This window comes from Oncorhynchus kisutch, linkage group LG16, assembly GCF_002021735.2.
Source record: "Oncorhynchus kisutch isolate 150728-3 linkage group LG16, Okis_V2, whole genome shotgun sequence".
Lineage (NCBI taxonomy): Eukaryota > Metazoa > Chordata > Actinopteri > Salmoniformes > Salmonidae > Oncorhynchus > Oncorhynchus kisutch.
Window position 1 is genome coordinate 14957585 of NC_034189.2, and position 19563 is coordinate 14977147.

Here is a 19563-nt window from a genome sequence, read left to right on the forward strand (position 1 = left end):
TACGTCATCTGCTGCCTTTTGGCGGTTACTTTACGTTCGTTTTACTGCTAGATAAAAGTAAGCTGATCGGGATGGCTTACGTGTTGCATCTCAAACAGTTTTCAAAGTGGGATTATCTCGTGAAAATTGTGGTGATAAGGCATGGAAGAAGAATACCTGAGTTTAGGGACCTACGTCAAAAGGGATTTAAAATAGCACAACAATTTAAGTCTGAGTGTTATCAACGGAAAGGCTGGCTCTGTGGCTGCACTGCTAGCAGCCGACTCTACTGAGGGCCGTGCCAACCAGATGGAACTCAACCTCCAGGCTGGTGCAGACCATCTACCTTTACCAATGCGCAGTTCTGGATTATGAGGGACAATCCGGATGACTGGTATGGTGAAACCCTGGCCATGGCCTCCGGAGTTGATCTTTGGCTGTCAAAGGCACCCACCTGCTTTTTGCTCAAGGCCTGTGATGGAATTTTCTATGAAACTGATCATGCACTCTTCCGTGTTCTGCAGAATAAAGAAAGTGATGGATTTCCGTTTTAAATAGAACCATGAGGAAACCTGTAGGAAATATTATGCTGAAGAACTGAAATTCCCACAGAAGTACATTGTTTCTTTACATTCTTGGAACAATTTGAGAACATGACTTTAAATAGAACCATGGGGTAAACCTGTAGGGAACATTATGATGAAGTACTGACATTCCCACAGAAGAACATTGTTTAAAGTTGTTGGAACAATTTGAGAACATCACTTCAAAATAAAAGTGAGAGTAAACCTGTATGAACGTGTTTTTGTCAAGTTCCTCAAATGTGCTGAGAATGTTCCAAAGCCAAGCAACTATCCATATTTTATTACGTTTTAATTTTATTTTCACATACACCAGGTGCAGTAAAATGTGTGGTTTTACAAGGTCAGCCATAACAGTATGGTGCCTCTGGAGGAAATTAGGGTTAGGTGCCTTGCTCAAGGGAACATTGGCAGATTTTTCACCTTGTCGGCTTGGATATTCAAACCAGCAACCTTTCGGTTACTGGCCCAACGCTCTAACAGCTAGGATACCTGCCAGAACTGCACCCTTCCCAGAATGTTGTATGCAAAAGAACCATAAGACAACCACGCTCTCACCAACCTCTAAGAAACATATGGTTCTCAGAACGTTATATGCTAGCTGGGATGTCATTTAATAAATGTCTCATCTCCTATAGAAGGAACGCACGCGCAGGAGGACGATGATTGGATGATTGACTGAGTTTCATTTTCTCTGAATCATATTGCGTCCCCCTTCTCCTCCTACATCCATGCTGCTGATTCCACTAATGGAAAGAACAAAGTGCACCCACGCACAGACTCACGTGCGCTCACACACACACACACTCACACACACACACACACACACACACACACACACACACACACACACACACACACACACACACACACACACACACACACACACACACACTCCTGTGAATCATGCTGTAAAGTGTTGAGTCACACAGCCATGCTTCTGCTTGGGAGTAAAGTCATACTCTAATTAAGTGTTTATCTCTGCGCCATACTGCTAGGTTAAACACAGACGGTAACGCTAAGTATGGGTTTGAGCTATTATAGAATAGATATACATCAGATAGAAGAGTAAAGGAGGTTAGTAGCTCAAATACAACTACTAAGGTATAGATATAAACTAGATAGAAGGGAAGATGAGTTGAGGTCACCTAGCAGCCCCCACACTGACATCATCAGATCTAAACCCTCTTAGGTAATGGATGCCATGAATGATAACTTCCTCCTCTCTCCTCTCGTCCCTTCTTCTCTCTTCTCCTCTCCTCTCGTCCGCCCCTCCCTCTGTTCTCCGATGATGTCTGTAACTGTAGATGACTCAGACACACTCCTCTCTTTCCCCTCTCCCTCCCTCTTCCATCCCTCCCTCCCTGTTACTCCCCTTCCCTTCTGAAAATATGTCCTCCTTCCCCTCTCCCTCCCTCCTCCATCTCTCCCTCCCTGTTACTCCCCTTCCCTTCTGAAAATATGTCCTCCTTCCCCTCTCCCTCCCTCCTCCATCTCTCCCTCCCTGTTACTCCCCTTCCCTTCTGAAAGGAAAGTAAAGCAACGTGACGCTGCAGGCTGTACTTGCCATTAACAGATGTACTGTAGGATCAGGTTGCCCATTAGGATCTGAGAATCAAAAGCAACCCTGGATCTGTTGGACACAGAACATTATACAGCTGACACCTGAACCAGCTGACACCTGAAACCTGAACTGGGATCAGGTCTTACAGTAAATAACCTGACATCACTTGTTCTGCAACATGTTACAGCTGACTCAGAGTCCGTGTGAAAAACAACATGGGTGAAAGTCAAAGGCTTCACTAACAGGTGTTTCTCCCTCTTTAGTTTCCACCACTAGGGCAGTTAGAGTAAGAGGCTTTGGGTGTTGTCATTAAAGCAAACAGTGGATAATAATATAACGTTTCCATGCCAACGGCCTGTCCTTACCTTCCTCCTGCTTCATTGGTTTATTTGATTATTTCTTTATTTTATTTAACCTTTATTTAACTAGGCAAGTAAGTTAAGAACACATTCCTGCCAAATATATAAATGCAGATACAAAACGGAAGCTTCTTTCCTCCCATGATGCAGCTGGGCTGTTGACTATAATCAGGATTTTGGCCTACATTCAATGGGAAGTAGGCTGTGTGTGTGTGTGTGTGTGTGTGTGTGTGTGTGTGTGTGTGTGTGTGTGTGTGTGTGTGTGTGTGTGTGTGTGTGTGTGTGTGTGTGTGTGTGTGTGTGTGTGTGTGTGTGTTGCAGCTGTGACCCTGGTGCGCTAGTGGGAAAAGGTCATTGCATCCTGTAGCATTTCCTCATTCATTTTCCTTCTATTCTGCTCCTCTCTCTCTCTCTCTCTCGCCCTCTCTCTCTCACACACACACACACACACACACACACACACACACACACACACACACACACACACACACACACACACACACACACACACACACACACACACACACACACACACACAGCAGGCCTTGGTCCGGATGTGAGCATTACACACACAGATAAAGGGGTCTGTAATGCTCTAATGCTCTGTTCACTGGGGCTGGCTGCGGTCCAGAGGGGTGTGTGTGTGTGTGTGTGTGTGTGTGTGTGTGTGTGTGTGTGTGTGTGTGTGTGTGTGTGTGTGTGTGTGTGTGTGTGTGTGTGTGTGTGTGTGTGTGTGTGTGTGTGTGTGTGTGTGTGTGTGTGTGTGTGTGTGTGTGTGTGTGTGTTTGTGTGTGTGTGTGTGTGCATTGCCCTACCTTCTGCATATTTTCACAGTAGTGTTGAATTTCCAGTGTAACAGGCAAACAGCAGCTGTTGATAAACTGCCAGATTGAGCTCTTGGCATATACACTGACCCTTCTGCACACGTGTTGTACTAACCAATTATTAACTGGCTTTACAGAATAAAAACACTTTATCCAAACTCATGATATAACACAATGCAACAGCTCTGAGACTGAGCTACGTGTCTCCATCAACAGACTGTGGTGACAAAACAAACAAACACATATTATATATTATTACACATATTATACGCCCACAGTCAGAAACACTCAATAGATGCCATGTGAAACATTGGTGTTCAGCCAGAGAGGACAGTACTACTACTAATTTAGCATAGTTGCCAATGACGATGGAATATACAGTACGGTAATGCTGCTATTCCATTGCAGTTATCCCAAGAAACCTTCAGGAAATACCTCATACCTCATACCACACACACACACACACACACACACACACACACACACACACACACACACACACACACACACACACACACACACACACACACACACACACACACAGCCATCTAACATGTTACCTAAAATGCTACAGCTGAGAGCTAGCAGCAAAAGCATTAGGATACGGTATAAGGTATTCACATGTATTACATAAGCACAGCACAAGGTGAAACACACACACACACACACACCACACAAAATGCAAGGTCTCTCCGTTGCTTCACATTTGATTAGTTCCTCTTCTATTAGGCTAAAGTGAAAGACTTCCATTAGTGTGTGGGTTGTTGTGCTCCTCTGTGCCAGTCAAGGATGTACATTTGATGGTGTGTGTGTGTGTACGCATGTGTGTCCCCGTGTGTGTGTGTGTGTCTGCCTGCGCATGTGTGTGAGCGTGTGCATTTCTGTGTACATTTGTGTGTGACTGAATCACAATAAATCTGGATCCAAATCTGTTCCAGAATGGAATCATGGTTTGAAAGATTTTGGGGAGATTTCCAATTCCAAAATTCTCTCCAGAGTTCAACGCAATATAAACTGTTACAGCTCAATGATGTAACACAGGGAAAAATGATGTAACACGGGACTAAATGATGTAACACAGGACCCAACAGGAGGATCCCTTTGAGACAGAGCTTCCTCTACATCTGGCAGAGTGAGATGAACATGTTAACATTCCAGAGCTATAACGGATACTGTGCATTGTCACGATCCCTTACTCCCTTACTGTCTGTCGGAAACAAAAAATATGTGCAGAGACTGCCAACACCAATACAGAAGCACTGCTGTATCTTAAATCATATCATGACAAAGCATTTCATTTATAGAGTCCTTTCCTTCTGGAAGAGAGTGGGGAATTCCTTAATCCACAAGTGAAGTGAGTCATTCAGAAAATTCTCAATGGTCACAGTACAGAAAGTTCTGCTCTGATCTCTAAAGCCAAAATAACAACAGGGTGTGTCTCCTGGACGTGGTGGTAGATATGTGACATTGAGTCAGCTTTCTGGTTGAATGATTCCCCCCCTATATCCTCTCTGTCTCTCTCTCTCTCTCTCTCTCTCTCTCTCTCTCTCTCTCTCTCTCTCTCTCTCTCTCTCTCTCTCTGTCTCTGTCTCTCTCTGCCAGGTCGGGCAGTGTGCTCCCATTTGATCTATTGATTTCAGTGTTTTTGCTCGGTGGACAAAAATGGCCAGTGCAGCAGAAATGTGCTTCCCCTTGGCTACTTCCTGTCTGTGTCTGTGGGAATGTTAGTGGTCGAGTGTTTGCAGCAGTCTCTGAGTCAACTAAAAGGGGTTTCAGGAAGACATTTAAAAACATTAAACACAAAAACAACTGGTCCTTTTCTAATAGCACAGATCAGAGCAGAACTTTCTTTGCTGTGACAGTTTAAGCGTTATACCCTGTTACAGAATGACCTTGGACAATATAAATATTGCCTGTTACCAAATATGTGTTTGTAACCAAATATCATTGGCCTAGTACACACACTCAGGTACAACAGACGTATAAAACATTTGACACGACGTGTTATGGTAGCCTACAACAGATATTATTTTATGAGGTTTTTTTTTTTGTACACAAGTATTGTGCACATACATATCATTAGTCAAACTAGTGGAAGTGTACTTGGTATATTTGGAATGTCACTTTTGAGAGGAAAAGCAATGGCCGGAAATGCAGTGACAGGAAATGCAGTGACAGGAAATGCAGTGACAGCTGTCATCCTTTGCTTAACCATCCTTTGTGTATTCCACCATGTTTGGCTAATTCTCGTACAGAATGGTTCAATCTGGATCACTATACTTACTGTAGGGAGGATCAGGAACCATATGTTTCATCAAGTGTCTCAGAGTAGCATTGCAGATCTAGGATCAGCCCCCCCCAACCTTCCATTTAAAAATCAAAATGATAAACTGTTTCCAGATCAGCAGTCCTACTCTGAGATGCTACCTATATGGAAGCAGCTCTGTAGCCTAGTAGTGCAAGGAAAATATAAACACTGTGCACCAAATCACTGACAGAAATGAGAATGAAATCGACCAAAAATTATATCTTGATGATAATACATTAGTAATGCATTAGTACTAATTAACCACCTAATAATGTTGTTATCATTTCATTACAGTAGTGTTAGTAATAACACTATTGTCTCAATAATCATCCTTATTCATTACGGTATAGCCCAACAGTAGTCATTCAGCAAGCAGTCATTCACTTTCCCCCCCAATTTCTCACTCGCGAGTCGTGCACACATTCGTGCTTGGTGATGCTGGACTCGCGCAACACTCACGATTAAGAATGATGTAGGCTCGACATTTTCCCCATTCATTCCTACTCACGAGGCACCGATGAACACCAACTGACACTAACTAGATCGAAGGTTGTTATTTTAACATCGATTATTATCGTCCAACATTGAACATCATAGAACGTTCCAGATGTATGGGTTGCCATTCGATGTCAAAATAAAATCATTTTATTAAAGGATGGGATTTGATACTACTGCACTGTTGGAGTTATGAACACAAGCATTTCTCTCGCAATAACATCTGCTAAATATGTATATGTGACAAATAACATTTTATTTTATTTGAAGAGGTTAACCTTGTCTACGCAACAATGTGTAGAAAGCAGGAGTGACAGCCTACACAATATCATCACAACGATTAATCCATAAATCAACTAAATGAAATGGTCCTTAGTTGGAGGATAGGGCCGTCTCCTGTAACGGTTCAACCGTCAGGTCCATGTAAACCGGTTCATTCAAGCCGGGTTCTCTTCCGAGTAACCAGCCATCATTCAAACCAAGGAAAATTACTGGCATTGTTAACTTGTTGGGAAATGGGTCATCATCCCAGACAAAAAAAAAACAACGACAACTAAATGAAAACGAACCATGTCAAGCGTTTTGAAACACAGCATTATGAAAGTATCATGGTTTATGGTCCATTGTGTGTGGGAATGCACACCGATGGTGCAAAAATGACGATAGGCTATAGTTTACAGCAAGTCCAATGATTGATTATTGATTATTTGATCATGACAAAGTTCCACAAGCAAAACTACAGCCGAACACATTCGCACACAATACAATATATAACACCAACATTATTATAACATCAAAACGAATGAGTGATGACAGAAACGAAAAGATGACTTGGTGACTTACCCTGGGTTCTGTGTAGGCTATGAGTCAGCGAAGCGAGAGAGATGATCTGTGTCTGTGCGTAAGAGGAAGTGTTCACTTCTATCACAAAACTTTATTAAAATGTAATTTATATTTGATGTACACGCGTACAATCTTGCTGCAAAGTACTCTTCCTCAGACAGCTCCTCTATCCAGAATGTAGTTGGTTTAGGATGTTGTTAGCTTTAGACCGCTGTCTTGTAATGGATTTTATTGTATAGCCTAAATATATAAAAGCGATTACAAAAACAATGTTGAAATTATATTGGCTAGTGTGGATAAATGCGTTGTTTTTTTGGTCCAGGCAAGTTTGATCCGTCCGTCAGGTTGTAAGTAGGATAAACTACACAGTCTTGCCGGATCGTGGATGGAAACGCCTTTTCCTACTGGTATTCTGGCAGCAGCACAAACGATGATGTTACACTGTATGCAAATAAGGAATCCTTCAAAAATAAAAGCCCCCATTTCAAAACATTGCAATGTGGATAACTCATTCAAATTATATTGCATGTTAATTAATGGCCACGCAATAAGTAATTTGAGAAAACAAATTTAAAAAATATGGTTTTAAAAACATGTTTTAAGGCCAATAACGAAAAAAATGAAATTGGACACCGGTATGTTGAGAAAATGGGACTGTAGAGAGAGAACTGTTCTACCTGTATCAGCTAAAGTGGGTGGAGAATACTCAGTGGGGTCTAACTAACCAAATATGTGTCGTTTTAGAGGGGGGCTGTGTCATACATACCCAGCAGCACTTCCTTGTCCACCAACCCAGAGACTCCAATGCAATACACTGTAATATGGGATACAGATTGACTTGTTTCAGCTAAAGTGGGATGGAAAATACTCAGTAGGGTTTCTACTCTCTACTAACCAAATATGGTTGGTTTTGGAGGGGGACTGTGTTATACACGTATGTATTTAGTCATGCATGTTATATGAATTCCAAAACAATAAATGAATCTACTGTTGTTCTGTTGAATATCAGTTGAAAAGACTGAACACTTTTATGTTGTTGCTTACTTTGTTCTCCCAGCGTGAAATAAAATGTAAACAAAGACACTATGCACACAATGATGGACTGGCATACCTGTTAACGACCTAGATTAACCTAATGGTGATGGTAATAGACTAACCATTACACATTGAAATCAGCCTCAGGCAAGCCCTGACATGTGCCAAAAAAATGCATCAAGTCAATCGCTTGACCTGACAAATAAAATGTTTTTTTTGTGGTAGTATCCTAGGAAAATCACGTTGCTATAGGTTTACATCACCTCAATTATGCAAAGCCTTCCAATGACTTACTTAAACACACTTTGGTCGCAATCAAATCAAAGGTTTGCCTCTTGGACTCATTCATAGATCATTGATCATCTCTCCAAATTGCAATTTGTGAGAAATACAAGTGATTATTACTTGGCCTTTGTCTTATTAAAATCTTCCATGTTTAGCATTCCACGAACAAAGACAAAAGATTTAACATCATTTTCAAGCAAATGATTACAAAGGGAGAAGCACCACACACATGCAGTGAAATGTGCAGCAGTACTCAGTAGACAAACAATTTACACCGGCACTCCAGATATTCTTGTACTTTTTGTTACTTGTGTAAGGTCAAAGGTCACCACTGTAATTCAAAACCCTGTATCCCCATTTCGCTTTATTGATCTTCCAGCAGTTTTCAATGAGAGGTTGACCTACAGATTGAGCTCAGTAATCTGTCATTCAGGGATAAAAGCCAAGAAAGGACACTATTGGGCCCAGTTTATATTTGACTCATTTAAGATTAAGACATTTTCTATAGAAGACCCAAATATTGAGGCCACTGCAACAGTTATACACTTACCGGACAGTTTATTAGGTAACGCACCCCATTCACGAAAATGGAACACTCCTACGAACAGTGAGTCACCGGGCGTGGCTTGCTATATAAAGCAGGCTGACAGGCATCGAGGCATTCAGTTCAATCAAATCAAATCAAAGTTTATTGGTCACATACACGTGATTAGCAGATGTTATTGTGGGTGTAGCGAAATGATTGTGCTTCTAGCTCTGACAGTGCAATAAAATCTAACAAGTAATATCTAACAAATTACCGTAAGGACCGACGCTGGGGATGAGAAGCAAGTACGGGGAGTCAAACAATTGTTTACAGACAGATTATTTCACTTACAGTTCACTGTATCACAAATCCAGTGGGTCAGAAGTTTACATACACTAAGTTGACTGTGGCTTTAAACAGCTTGGAAAATTCAAGAAAATAATGTCATGGCTTTAGAAGCTTTTGATAGGCTAATTGACATCATTTGAGTCAATTGGAGGTTTACCTGTGGATGTATTTCAAGGCCTACCTTCAAATTCAGTGCATCTTGGCTTGACATCATGGGAAAATCAAAAGAAATCCGCCAAAACCTCAGGAAAAATGGTAGACCTCCACAAGTCTGGTTCATCCTTGGGGGAAATTTCCAAATGCCTGAAGGTACCATGTTCATCTGTACAAACAATAGTACACAAGTATAAACAACATAGGACCATGCAGCCATCATACCGCTCAGGAAGAAGACTGTGTTCTAGAGATAAACGTATTTTGGTGCAAAATGTGCAAATAGTTCCCAGAACAACAGCAAAGGACCCTTGTGAAGATGCTGGAGGAAACAGGTACAAAATTATCTATATCCACAGTAAAACGAGTCCTAATCGACACAACCTGAAAGGCCGCTCAGCAAGGAAGAAGCCATCGCACCAAAACTGCCATAAAAAAGCCAGACTATGGTTTGCAACTGCACATGGGGACAAAGATCCTACTTTTTGGAGAAATGTTCTCTGGTCTGATGAAACAAAAATATAACTGTTTGGCCATAATGACCATCGTTATGTTTGGAGGAAAACGGGGGAGGATTTTTCCAGGAGGGAATGGAGAACAACACAAAATAGATTCCATCATGAGGTAGGAAAATTATGTGGATATATTGAAGCAACATCGCAAGACTTCAGTCAGGAAGTTAAAGCTTGGTCGTAAATCGGTCTTCCAAATGGACAATGACCCCAAGCATACTTACAAAGTTGTTGAAAAATGGCTTAAGGACAACAAAGTCAAGGTATTGGAGTGGCCATCACAAAGCCCTGACCTCAATCCTATATAACATTTGTGGGCAGAACTGAAAAAGCATGTGCGAGCAAGGAGGCCTACCAGCTCTGTCAGGAGGAATGGGCCAAAATTCACCCAACTTATTTTGGGACGCTTGTGGAAGGATACCCTAAACATTTGACCCAAGTTAAACAATTTAAAGGCAATGCTACCAAATACTAATTGAGTGTATGTAAACTTCTGACCCACTGGGAATGTGATGAAAGAAATAAAAGCTGAAATAAATCATTCTCTCTACTATTATTCTGGCATTTCACATTCTTACAATAAAGTAGTGATTATAACTGACCTAAAACAGGGATTTTATACTAGGATTAAATATCAGGAATTGTGAAAAACTGAGTTTAAATGTATTTGGTTAAGATGGATGTAAACTTCTGACTTCAAATCAAATTATGTTTAATATTTGAGATTCTTCAAATAGCCACCCCTTTCCTTGATGACAGCTTTGCACACTCTTGACATTCGCTGAACCAGCTTCACCTGGAATGCTTTTCCAACAGTCTTGAAGGAGTTCCCACATATGCTGAGCACTAGTCGGCTGCTTTACCTTCACTCTGCTGCCCGATTCATCACAAACCATCTAAATTTGGTTGAAGTTGGGGGATTGTGGAGGCCAGGTCATCTGATGCAGCACTCCATCAATTTCCATTTGTGTTGGGTCATTGTCCTGTTGAAAAACAAATGATTGTCCCACTAAGCCCAAACCAGATGGGATGGCGTATCGCTGTAGAATTTTGTGGCAGCTGTTCTGGTTAAGTGTGCCTTGTATTCTAAATAAATCACAGACAGTGTCACCAGCAAAGCACTCCACCCCCTGACACCCCCTCCTCCATGATTCAGGGTGGGAAATACACAAACGGATATCATATTTTTGATGTCTTCACTATTATTCTACAATGTAGAAAATAGTAAGAAATAAAGAAAAACCCTTGAATGAGTAGGTGTTCTAAAACTTTTGACAGATAGTGGACATGTTATGGCCAAAAGTTTTGAGAATGACACAAATATTAATTTTCACAAAGTCTGCTGCCTCATTTTGTATGATGTCAATTTGTGTTTACTCCAGAATGTTATGATGAATTGCAATTAATTTCGAAAATCCATGCAAATGAACTGAATCCCCCAAAAACATTTCCACTGCATTTCAGCCATGCCATAAAAGGACCAGCTGACATCATGTCAGTGAATCTCTTTGTTAACACAGATATCAGTGTTGACAAAGACAAGTCTGGAGATCACTCTGTCATGCTGATTGAGTTCAAATAACAGACTGGAAGCTTCAAAAGGAGGGTGGTGCTTGGAATCATTGTTCTTCCTTTGTCAACCATGGTTGCCTGCAAGGAAACACGTGCCGTCGTCATTGCTTTAAACAAAAAGGGCTTCACAGGCAAGGATATTGCTGCCAGTAAATTTGCACCTAAATCAACCATTTATCGGATCATCAAGAACTTCAAGGAGAGCGGTTCAATTGTTGTGAAGAAGACTTCAGGGCGCACAAGAAAGTCCAGCAAGTGCCAGGACCGTCTGCTAAAGTTGATTCAGCTGCGGGATCGGGGCAAGAGCTTGCTCAGGAATGGCAGCAGGCTGGCAGCAGGCTTGCTCAGGAATGGCAGCAGGCAGGTGTGAGTGCATCTCCATGCACAGTGAGGTGAAGACTTTTGGAGGATGGCCTGGTGTCAAGAAGGGCAGCAAAGAAGCCACTTCTCTCCAGGAAAAACAGACTGATATTCTGCAAAAGGTACAAGGATTGGACTGCTGAGGACTGGGGTACGTCATTTTCTCTGATGAATCCACTTTCCTATTGTTTGGGGCATCCGGAAAAAAGCTTGTCTGGAGAAGACAAGGTGAACGCTACCATCACCTACCAACAGTAAAGCATCCTGAGACCATTCATGTGTGGGGTTGCTTCTCAGCCAAGGGAGTGGGCTCACTCACAATTTTGCCTAAGAACACAGCCATGAATAAAGAATGGTACAAACACATCCTCAGAGAGCAGCTCCTCCCAACCATCCAGGAACAGTTTGGTTACAAACAATGCCTTTCCAGCATGATGGAGCACCTTGCCATAAGGCAAAAGGAGTAACTAAGTGGCTCGGGGAACAAAACATAAATATTTTGGGTCCATGGCCAGGAAACTCCCCAGACCTTAATCCCATTGAGAACGTGTGGTCAATCCTCAAGAGGCGGGTGGACAAATTCTGACAAACTCCAAACATTGATTATGCAAGAATGGGCTGCCATCAGTCAGGATGTGGCCCAGAAGTTAATTGACATCATGCCAGGGTGGATTGCAGAGGTCTTGAAAAAGAAGGGTCAACACTGCAAATATTGACTCTTTGCATCAACTTCATGTAATTGTCAATTAAAGCTTTTGACACTTATGAAATGCTTATAATTATACTTCAGTATTCCATAGTAACATCTGAGAAAAATATCTAAAGACACTGAAGCAGCAAACTTTGTGGAAATTAATATTTGTGTCATTCTCAAAACTTTTGGCCACGACTGTATATAAAGTGTAATATTGGGATGCAAACTCAAAATGTCACATATTTCAACTCTATATCTGACATGGTACAGATCTCTTCTTTAATTTAAGGTCATAACCATGTGTGTGAGGTGTATTCTTTTGTTTCAAAGTAGATTTGTTTAAGACTACCAAGAATCACTCGGTGTGACCCTGTTATAGCTCACTGCAGTAAAAGGTTCATGTGTTAGGTTAGATTACTTGTTGGATATTACTGCATTGCCGGAACCAGAAGCACAAACATTTTGCTACACTCGCATTAACATCTGCTAACCATGTGTATGTGACAAATACAATTTTATTTTATTTTGATTTGAAGACATTGCTTGTGAAGGTAGACAGGCCAGCAGAGAGCTGTTTACCCAGGAGCTTGAATCTATCCGGCATATATAGCATACACCTCTCTGAATTATCTAGTGTTATAGCATTTTCCGATAATTACACATTTGTGAAATCGTACACATTAGCTCTGTTATATTGACTGCACTCATGTATCCCAACCAAGTGTGGGCTTAACTTTAGAGGAGGTCCACGAGCTCCTGAAGCATGCTGTGTTCTATCTGGTATCATACGAAAAGAAGCACAGTGAAAAAGTACTACATTTTTTTCAGAAAGACAGAAGTATCTGTGCTCTGACAAAGGCACAAAGAATGACTCATCTGTGTCTAAACTTCTAATTCCAAAGACAACCAAAACGATTCATCGACCAAATAATGGTTCATCGACCACATGAAGTCTGTGTGAAGGAACAATTTGTGTCACCTGCGTCTTTTGCAAGTCAACAATTACAGAGTCTGTTTAGTGACAGCGAAAAGGTTATGCCAAATGTGCCTTGCATGGCCCAAAACTGCTGGTGTTTTGATCATGTAATAGTGCCTGTGATCTTGAAGTCACATTGGACAGTTATAGCCAGCTATAGATATGCAACATATGCTAGCGGTAATAGCATTACATCAAATGGAACAATTATGGATTCCTTAAGCCAGTATGAAAGAGAATAAGAGGATACACTAATTCCACTTCCACTACCTTTTTTCTCTCGACATTCCCAAAGTTTAGCATGTCTTTGCAGAGGGACTCTTATTTTGAAAAGATACATTTCGCGTTCGTGCAGCCATCATAATATCCTGCTGCTAGGAAAACGGCAATCTCCCCCTCTCTCTCTTTCAATTCAAGGGCTTTATTGGCATGGGAAACATATGTTAACATTGCCAAAGCAAGTGAAGTAGACAATAAACAAAAGTGAAATAAACAATAAAAAATTAACAGAAAATATTACACTATCGGTATCCTCTCTCTGTTTTCGTTCCCGGTCACACGCGCTGTCTGGGTCCTAACTAGTTACCATGAACACAAAGTCATAAACCCCGCCCATTTCTACCATTTATCTTCTTAAAATCAGATTTTAAACCTAACCCTAACCTGAAACCTAATTTTAACCACACTGTTAACCTTATTCCTAACCCCTAACCTTGAATTATCAGCCAATTTTGTTGGTAACTAGTAGAAACCGTCTGATAATGTTGCTTTGCAGACACTCGCATTTTTCCAAGCTGATGTCACCGCGCTATCCGGTTCGTAAATCCTACCTCGTTTTCCCTCCCTCCCTCCATCCCCTACACAATTCCCATCCAACTCTTTTTCTACTATCTCAGTGTGCCATCGGAAGCGCGAGATGCCAGAAAAAGCGCTAGGGAGATGGCATGGAATTCTCTAGACTGCGGAATAGGTTTGTTTATCACAGTTAAAAAACATTAGAATTACAATGTTCTCTCAACTGTGATGCAGTTGTAGCCAAATTTGTAGGCCTGCTGTTATTCACCAGCCACTTCCGCTTAATACGTGATTATCCTGGGGATGAGGTTAGCCTACTATAGGGTTTATTACAAGTAGACTCTGAAATATGACATAGATGCAGAAAGTAAACAGCACAGCACGTCAATTTCCACAACAACTAATAGGGTTGAAGCCCAGACTCAACTTCTCCACTGTTTTGGTCACCTGGCTACAAAGAAAACCAGTGCAGATACTGTGCGAAGTCTTGCATCTTGCTCATCTCAATATCTGTGGTGCTTCTCGTGGCAACGCTCTTTAGCTAAGTCCACCTTTAAACGGTCATCTTGTAGCTATCCTAGACCCAGGCTATGTGGGTGGGATGTGGTGGGTTGAGTATTATGGGAGAAGCAGAGGAGTGAGATGGCAGGAACAGAGATGGAAAGAGAAGGGACAGCTGTTTTTGACTAGAGAGAACAGAGAATGGAATGGCCTCCTTTATTTAAAAGTGTAACTTTAGACGCAGACATGCCACACTTTCACAGGGGTGTTTAATGGAGGTAGAGATGTGAGTGTGTGTGTGTGTGTGTGTGTGTGTGTATTAGAGCAGGGGTGATATGGACAAAAATCTTGAATAGATATGAAAACGATATGTAGAACGATAACATGCTGTGCTGTTGTCTTTAGGTCTCTCTTTATGTAGTGTTGTGGTGTCGTGATGTGTGTTTTGTCCTTTATTTTTAATCCCAGTCCCCACAGGAGGCCGTTTGCCTTTTGGTAGGCCATCATTGTAATAAGAATGTGTTCTTAACTGATTTGCCTAGTTAAATAAAGGTTAAATAAAATGAATAAATAGAACAATGTGCACCACAGTTTTTCTTAATTATCTTTTGAACTTCTACTACTAGTAGTGTCAGGTGTGTGTGTACTGGTAGCGGAGTCAGGTGTGTGTGTACTGGTAGCGGAGTCAGGTGTGTGTGTACTGGGAGCGGAGTCAGGTGTGTGTGTACTGGGAGTGGAGTCAGGTGTGTGTGTACTGGTAGCGGAGTCAGGTGTGTGTGTACTGGGAGCGGAGTCAGGTGTGTGTGTAGTGGGAGCGGAGTCAGGTGTGTGTGTACTGGTAGCGGAGTCAGGTGTGTGTGTACTGGGAGCGGAGTCAGGTGTGTGTGTACTGGGAGTGGAGTCAGGTGTGTGTGTAGTGGGAGCGGAGTCAGGTGTGTGTGTAGTGGGAGCGGAGTCAGGTGTGTGTGTACTGGTAGCGGAGTCAGGTGTGTGTGTACTGGTAGCGGAGTCAGGTGTGTGTGTAGTGGGAGCGGAGTCAGGTGTGTGTGTACTGGGAGCGGAGTCAGGTGTGTGTGTAGTGGGAGCGGAGTCAGGTGTGTGTGTACTGGTAGCGGAGTCAGGTGTGTGTGTACTGGTAGCGGAGTCAGGTGTGTGTGTACTGGGAGCGGAGTCAGGTGTGTGTGTACTGGTAGCGGAGTCAGGTGTGTGTGTACTGGTAGCGGAGTCAGGTGTGTGTGTACTGGTAGCGGAGTCAGGTGTGTGTGTACTGGTAGCGGAGTCAGGTGTGTGTGTACTGGTAGCGGAGTCAGGTGTGTGTGTACTGGGAGCGGAGTCAGGTGTGTGTGTACTGGGAGCGGAGTCAGGTGTGTGTGTACTGGGAGCGGAGTCAGGTGCAGGAGAGCAGAGAGCTGTGAACAGGCGCACACTTTATTGAGGCAGGAATAAAACCAACAGACGGACGCAACTGAGTCAGAACCTCCAGCCAATAAGGCAAAACTGCAAATCGCGCCACAATAATTATGTTCAAACAAATAAACATACCTCGTGACAAAACATGGGAAATACGAACACCAGTCTGGCGCGTCAAACATGACACGTAACACACGACAATCTCACACAAAGACATGGAGGGGAACAGAGGAATAAATACATGCAGTGTGATTGGGGGATGAAAACCAGGTGTGCAAAACAAGACAAAAATGGATCAATGAAAAGTGGAACGTCGATGGCTAGAAAGCCGGTGACCTCGACCACCGAACGAGGAGAGGAGCCGATTTTGGCGGAAGTCGTGACATGGAGCCATAAAATGTCCCACTAACAATCACCCATATATTTCTTTTCAAACTTAACATTTCTCTAGCATAGACTACTTATCATAATGAATGATATCAACAAATGCCTGGGATAAGTGATCGGTATGGTCAGTGTCGATCATTTTTGCGTTATCATCCCAGCTCTAGTGTGTAAATACCTCTCTCTCTCTCTCTCTCTCTCTCTCTCTCTGTCTCCCTGTCTCTTTGTGTCTCTGCCTCTCTCTGTGTATGTGTGTGTGTGTGTGTTGAAGAGGGCATGTCGCCATATCTGAATATGCCCTGATCTGTTTAAAAGCAGCATTAGTACTCTAAGAACTGTGCCAGAAATTGTGAGAAATGAACAGAGTCTGCATCCCAAATGGGACCCTATTCTCTGTATACAGTAGTGCACTACGTTTGACCCTATTCCCCATGTCTTTACATCCAAACTCATTATGGTATTGAATATCATCTGGTATCCTAATATGAAATGTGAATACACACCCCTGACATGTTTTATGTGAAAGGACTTGTGTGTGTTAGGATGGATGACACTAGACAAGTAATTGCAAAGAAAATCTTTATTGTATTATTCAAAATGATAATACGAAGTACAAGCTCGACTCCACAAGACCAATTACTTTATAATTACATATCTCCATGACAATGATATCGGATGTGACATAATAAAAATAGGTAGCTATAAAGCATAGATTGGTTATTTTAAGTTGGAATCATTATACCAAAGTGCAAAGTTTGGTGAGAGAATTACGGTTTCTGCTGTTTGTGCCGTCGTTCTGTTACCAAACTTTGCATCTGCACTGTTCAACTACCTTATAGGCCCATGGCTTTCTTCATCATATTGACAGTTGGTTTCAAGAATAACACTTGCATATTGTTTTTGACTTATGCAAATCCTCTTCCCGTTCTATATTTGCATACATCTAACAGAAAAGGGCTGATTGGTGGTCCCTTGTTGCTGAAGCCGATACAGCACAATAGCCAACAGAAAAGGGCTGATTGGTTGTCCCTTGTTGCTGAAGCCGATACAGCACAATAGCCAACAGAAAAGGGCTGATTGGTGGTCCCTTACAGCACAATAGCCAACAGAAAAGGGCTGATTGGTGGTCCCTTGTTGCTGAAGCCGATACAGCACAATAGCCAACAGAAAACAGAACAAAGAAATACAGTTGAAGTCAGAAGTTTACAGACACTTAGGTTGGAGTCATTTAAACTCGTTTGTCAACCATTCCACAAATTTCTTGTTAACAAACGATAGCTTTGGCAAGTCGGTTAGGACATCTACTTTGTGCATGACACAAGTCATTTTTCCAACAATTGTTTACAGACAGGTTATTTCACTTATAACTCACTGTATCAAAATTCCAGTGGGTCAGAAGTTTACATACAGTAAGTTGACTGTGGCTTTAAACAGCTTGGAAAATTCCAGAAATAATGTCATGGCTTTAGAAGCTTCTGATAGGCTAAATGACATCATTTGAGTCAATTGGAGGTGTACCTGTGGATGTCTTTCAAGGCCTACTTTCAAACTCAGTGCCTCTTTGATTGACATCATGGGAAAATCAAAAGAAATCAGCCAAGATCTCAGAAGAAAAATTGTAGACCTCCACAAGTCTGGTTCAGCCTTGGGAGCAGTATCTATATTCACAGTAAAACAGGTCCTATATCCACATAACCGTAAAGGCCGCTCAGCAAGGAAGAAGTCACTGCTCCAAAACTGCCATAAAAAAGCCAAACTACGGTTTGCAACTGCACATGGGTACAAAGATCGTATTATTTGGAGAAATGTCCTCTGTTCTGATGAAACAAAAATAGAACTGTTTGACCATAATGACCATCGTTATGTTTGGAGGAAAAAGTGGGAGGCTTTCAAGCCGAAGAACAACATCCCAACCTTGAAGCATGGGGGTGGCAGCATCATGCTGTGGGTGTGCTTTGCTGCAGGAGGGACTGGTGCACTTCACAAAATAGATGAGGTAGGAAAATTACGTGGATATATTGAAGCAACATCTCAAGACATCAGTCAGGAGGTTAAAGCTTGGTCGCAAATGGGTCTTCCAAATGAACAATGACCCTAAGGCTACTTCCAAAGTTATGGCAAAATGGCTCAAGGACAACAGTCAAGGTATTGGAGTGGACATCACAAAGCCCTGACCTCAGCCCTATAGAAAGTGTGTGTGCAGAACTGAAAAAGCATGTGCGAGCAAGGAGGCCTACAAACCTGACTCAGTTACACCAGCTCTGTCAGGAGGAATGGGCCAAATTTCACCCAATTTATTGTGGGAAGCTTGTGGAAGGATTCCCTAAATATTTGTCCCAAGTTAAACAATTTAAAGCCAATGCTAGCAAATACTAATTTTGTGTATGTAAACTTCTGACCCACTGGGAATGTGATGAAAGAAATAAAAGCTGAAATAAATCATTCTGTCTACTATTATTCTGACATTTCACATTCATAAAGTGGTGATCCTAACTGACCTAAGACAGGAAATGTTTACTAGGATTAAATGTCAGGAGTTGTGAAAAACTGAGTTTAAATGTATTTGTCTAAGGTGTATGTAAACTTCTTTCTTCAGCTGTATATAATATAGAAAGTATCCATGTTTTCTCTGTGACTTTGCAATGGATAATGAGTATGTTTTTTACAGATCTTGTTCCATACTCTTTAATTAAATGAAGAGTTACCCAGCGTTTGAATAGCACAGCAGATCTACAGAGTAACCCAAAAGTAATTACTATGAAGTATTATAGAGAAACGCAGACTCCTTGGTTTTGGAATATTCATGCAGTGGTTTTACATAATGTTCCCAAGAGATTCTGACTGGATCCTGGATTGTGTTTTTACCTGTTTTTCACATATATTAATATTTGATCGTGTTTGTTTGACAAACACAGCACGTGTCCTGCCATGTTCATGTGTATGTGTGTGTGTGTGTGCCAGTGTGTGCTATTCAGAAGTGTGTGTGTGTGTGTGCTAGTGTGTGCTATTCAGGAGTATATATGTGCTTGTGTGTGTATATGTGCATGTGTGTGCACGCA

At 41.8% G+C, this 19563-nt stretch overlaps 1 protein-coding gene across 1 annotated transcript in view; it reads right to left on the bottom strand.

The window, feature by feature from the left end:
* The window catches only part of LOC109906371 (astrocytic phosphoprotein PEA-15), a 55526-nt gene extending 48147 nt beyond the window's left edge, over positions 1-7379 (bottom strand). Inside the window, exon 1 of the mRNA XM_020504051.2 lies at positions 6954-7379. The gene's annotated coding sequence lies outside the window, so the exon portion shown is untranslated. The remainder of the gene's footprint in view (positions 1-6953) is intronic.
* Between the last annotated feature and the right edge of the window lie 12184 nt (positions 7380-19563).